This window comes from Mus caroli, unplaced genomic scaffold (assembly GCF_978045245.1).
Source record: "Mus caroli unplaced genomic scaffold, Mus_caroli_1 scaffold_16, whole genome shotgun sequence".
Lineage (NCBI taxonomy): Eukaryota > Metazoa > Chordata > Mammalia > Rodentia > Muridae > Mus > Mus caroli.
Window position 1 is genome coordinate 70,506,470 of NW_028227271.1, and position 5,106 is coordinate 70,511,575.

At 41.1% G+C, this 5,106-nt stretch overlaps 1 pseudogene; it reads right to left on the minus strand.

The window, feature by feature from the left end:
* Positions 1–1,619: 1,619 nt before the first annotated feature.
* On the minus strand, positions 1,620–2,000 carry LOC110309997 (transcription initiation factor TFIID subunit 13 pseudogene; annotated as a pseudogene).
* Positions 2,001–5,106: the final 3,106 nt, after the last annotated feature.

Here is a 5,106-nt window from a genome sequence, read left to right on the forward strand (position 1 = left end):
TCTTCTTCTACCGTGTAGGTTTCAGAGACTGAACTCAGATCATCAGTCTTGTCCTCACATGCCCTCCCTACCTGCTGAGCTGTCTCACCCATCCTGTGCCCAGTTATCAGGCTGGCATCTGTTAGGGAGAATTATGTATCATTTCCCTTGTTAAGTTTGTGACTATCACTACTCAGCTCTCTGTCACTCATAGATTTGATGACTGAACACGTGAATGCAAACAACTCCTTTGGTGTGCTGAGTTCCTTAGTGGACTGTTTTCTGCCTGGAAACAGTGTTTTCCCTCTAGATTCTGAAACACCCACCTTTCTCATCTCCTCATTTCTCACTGATTAACCAACTTCATTTCTCCTGTGCATGCCTTCACCTTTAGCAGCACATTAAAAGGGAAGAACATTCCAGAATTCGATCTTCCACTTCCACCTACACCTCTGATCAGTAGTTTCTCATGGCTATAGAGCCAGGGTTATAGAGTCAGGTTATAGAGCAAATTTTAATTGCTAACCTAAATTTCTCTTCTGCTCTCCAAACTTAAATATCCATATCTTAAATTTCCATTTCCACTTGAGAGTCTAAGGAGCATATAGCACCATAAATCCTGAGAGATTGGTTCTTCTCACCACCAAAGCCATTCTCTCTTGTTATGAACAGTGATACCTATCATTTTTAAGCATTGTGTCTGTTTAAAGATCTTAGTATCTTTTTTTTTTTTGGTGTTTAATTCCTCATTCTTTATTCCTTGTATCAGTAGATTAAACAGCTAGTATTTCCCCAAGTACTGATTTAGATGTAAAAGCACCAGTAAGTTTCAGAGTAACATTCAGTAACCTCTTTAAATGCAATTATCCTTATTATAAGCTAAGCAGAATAATAATTTAATGCCATAAGTGAACTACACACAAAGCCTGAACCACAAAAATGGTTTGCACAGCCACATACAGGTTTAATCAACTCTCTGTTCTCACAATGAAAGTACTTACATTCCCGTCACTAGAGCACAGCCAGAAACACTTGTGCTGGCATTGGCTCTATAAGCTCTGCTGTTCCCACTACTGAAGGCATTTGTATTGGAAGCTTTATAGTCATCAAGGAAGATGAGGACTGCTAACACTTAGCAAATACTAGTTTCTTTAAAAAAAAGTGTTCTTTAGAAAAGAATATTAAAAACAAATGATCTATTAAGTCAAGAAATTAGTTTCTTTCAAAAAACCACATGCCAGCTCATTCTCTTTAATAACTTCTCCCACCACTGTCCTCTAAAACCTTGAGATACACAAAGCACAAGCCTCACCATTTATAAAATCAAACAAATTTATAAAATCAATTCAGATTGTATGTTATGCATCAAAGGTATACAGCTTGGAATACACACATCTATCCAAAGAATAAATACTACTTCCCTCCTTTTGGGTGGGACTGCATGGTTTGCAATACTTTAATTTTGGAGTTATTAAAGCCAGTAAGCAATTCAAATATGGTCAGATAAAGACAGGCAACGAGACGCTCAAGTTGAAGACCTCTTTCATTGCATACCTAGCTATCATGATATTACTGTAGACAACAACTTCAATGTATGGCTTCCACAGAAAATACCAAAATCTCAGGAATTACGAACAGTGTCAAGATCCATAGTTGGCTTCATCAAAAGCTTTTCTAGCCCATTTCAATTCTTCATTCATAGTTAGTAAGTCTTTAACTCTAGCAAACTTCCTTGGATCCTTTCGAATTAGGAAGACAATATCTTCAACTTGCATTCGACCTTGTCTTCCAATCGACATTGCCTTGTGAGTCATTTCAGTGATGAACTCTATGACAAGGTCTTCTAGAATATCCACCGACTCTGTGTAAGGATTCTGGTCATCCCCAAACCCATACATCACACAGCGCCATTCTTTCTAGAAAAGTCTCTTTCTCTTCCCCTGGCCACCTTCCGCTCCTCCTCCAATTTCTTTATTTTCCTCCTCAAAGGTGGTGTCTTCCTCCTCATCTGCCATGCTAGCTGCTCGCCAGCCTCCTGTCTTAGTATCCTTTTTAAGTTATTGTTCTTTAACGTTCACAGACAATCTACCAAATGTATTATCATTTTTTGGTCTGTAAAAGACAACCCCAAAGCTGACTGCGATTTTACCCTGGTTTTTCTATGGCAGCAGCTCCCTGCCTGGTCTCTTGTTCTCACCATTTCTCACTATAGGAGCCAGGACAATGTTTGAAATACATGGGAAAACCATTACTCATCTACTTAAATCTAAGACTCCCCAGAACTATCAGCAAGGGACCCAAACTCTGTGTCATGACTCACAAGGCATGAGCAGGTCCTCAACAAACTCTTGGACTCTGTCTTTTTCACTCTCTTATTCACTTGGCTTGTATTAGTTTTGTATTGCTGCTGGAATGAATTATCACAGACTTTAGCAACCCTATTCTTGTTCAGTCTTCAAGGTCAGAAGTGTTAAGATCAACGTAGAGCTGCATACTTTGTGGAGGCTCCAGTTGCCATTTCTAATTTTTGAAGGCCATAAATATTCTTTAGCTCACGAATCCATCTTCCCTCTTCAAAGTTAACAATGTAGAGCCTTTACTGTCTATGACTCTTCTGTCTCCATCTTGTAAGGACATGTGTGTTTGTTAGGTCCAGATAGATAATTCAGGATAATTACTCCATTTTAAGATTCTGAATTTAATCATATCTGCAAAGTTCCTGTTGCCATTAAGGTAACATTCTTAGGCCTTAGGGACTATGGTGTGGGCATCTTTTATAAGGGCATTACTCAACAATAGCTCCAGCCTTAGTGACCATTTAAAGTCTCAGACCCACACAATTAATTCACTTTTTATTTTGAGATATTGTCTCTCTATTTTTCCTTCAGCCTGAATGTCCTTCCTATTCACTGACTTGCATGAATGCATCTCAGGTGAGGCCTTCTTCCAGCATTTCATTGAAGAGACACAAGCCTTCTTCCTCACTCTCTTGCATCTGTGGCCACTCTTCTCCCTTTTTCTCTTTCTTCTTTTCTTCCTTACTTTACTATTTCCTTCCTGTGTGTATTATATTTTTCTCTCTGTGAGGTCAACATTGGTGTAGAATCAACTAGACCAGCTGGCCAATGAGCTCTGGGATCTTCTGTGAGCGGTTCCTTTTTGCCAGCCAGTGCAGGGATTACAAATATGTACCTCTATGAATAAACTTTTATGTTCATACTGAAGATCAAAACTCAGATCCTCATGCTTGCATGGCAAGCACTTTGCTCACTGAGCCATCTCTCTAGTCTCTTCCATCTGTTTCAGGTCCTCACTGTAAGTTCTTCATAGTTCTTGTTCCTGAAATCATATGATTCAGTGTTAGATGGAATGTTTTCCCCAAATCCTTTGATTTCCAGGAGGAAGGCACTTTTCTCAGCATGTTACCTCTCCTTTGGAGTGAGTTTAAGGAGGAAGGAGGAGAAGAGACCCTCCCATTGCCTTCACTCTGAGGACCTGCTTGCCTGCAGGGGGTACATGTGCTCAATTCTTTTGGGTCATACACAGGGATAGAATGTGAAGATTTCTCTTTCTAGAAGCTTGAGGAAGATATTTGAGAAAGACTTAGGGGATGGGTCATTTAGTTTGAATTCAGGATCAACTTAAACATTAAAAAGTATCATAGGGGCTGAAGAGTTGGCTCAGTGATTAAAAGCACTTCCTGCTCTTGCAGAGGATTTGCATTCCGTTCTCAGTTCCCATATGGTAGCACCATCATCTACAACCCCAGTTCCAAGGGATCTGATGCTCTCTTTGAACTCCATGGACACCAGATATACATGAGTTACACATACATACATGAAGGCAAACCATTGACACATAATACGTAAATCTAAAAAAGAATGAAAGTATAGTTGAAAAAGAACAGGTAGCAAGGAAGAGGTGCCATCCTGCTGAAGGATATGGGAAGGTGAGAAAGATGGGCATGGGAGGGTGGAGATGAGGGAGGGGAGGATGAGAAGGACAGGGGTGGGAGGGTGAGGATGGGGTAGGGGAGGGTGAGAAGGACAGGGGGGAGGAGGGTGAGAAGGACCGGAGGTGGGAGTGTGCTGTAGAAAGTTGAGTCGAGATAGGTCACCACTAAGAGAAACGAGGGAGAGTTAGAACTCTGGGTTTCCAAAGAGCAGTATAGGGTAGGAAACAGCTGTGAGAGCAATAGAAGTTAGAACTGGGGGCAAACCATTGACTTTCCTGTTTGACACAATGCCTTACTCCTAGTAGGCACCAAATTCAGTGGTTTGAGTTAATGAATACAGACACGTGGAAGGATTATTGACTAGCACTAATGTATCTGTCAAGACTAATGACCATCAGTCATGGTTTTTATATGTTTGGCACAGGGAGTGGTAACTCTTAGGAGGTGTGGCCTTGTTGGAGTGGGTATGCCATTGTGGGCATGGACTTTAAGACCCTCATACAAGCTGCCTTGAAGTCAGTATTCTGTTAGCAGCCTTCAGATGAAGATGTAGCACTCTCAGCTCCTCCTGCACCATGCCTGCTTGGATACTGCCATGTTCCTGCCTTGATGATAATGAACTGAACCTGTAAGCCAGCCCCAATTAAATGTTGTCCTTATAAGAGTTGCCTTGGTCATGGTGTCTGTTCACAGCAGTAAAACCCTAAGATACCACCCTTTATTAAATTAAAGATTTAAAAATTTATTGTGTTTATTTATTACACATGTGTCTTAGTCAGGGTTTCTATTCCTGCACAAATATCATGACCAAGAAGCAAATTGGGGAGAAAAGGGTTTATTCAATGTACATTTTCAAGTTGCTGTTCATCACCAAAAGGTGTCAGGACTGAAACTCAAGCAGATCAGGAAGCAGAAGCTGATGCAGAGGCCATGAAGGGATGTTACTTACTGGCTTGCTTCCACTGGCTTGCTCAGCTTGCTTTCTTATAGAATCCCAGACTACCAGCCCAGGGAGGGTACCACCCACAAGGGGCTCTCCACGCTTGATCACTAATTGAGCAAATGCCTTATAGCTGGATCTCATGGAGGCATTTTCTCAACTGAAGTGCCTTTCCCTGTGATAACTCCAGCTTGTGTCAAGTTGACACACAAAACCAGCCAGTACAACATGT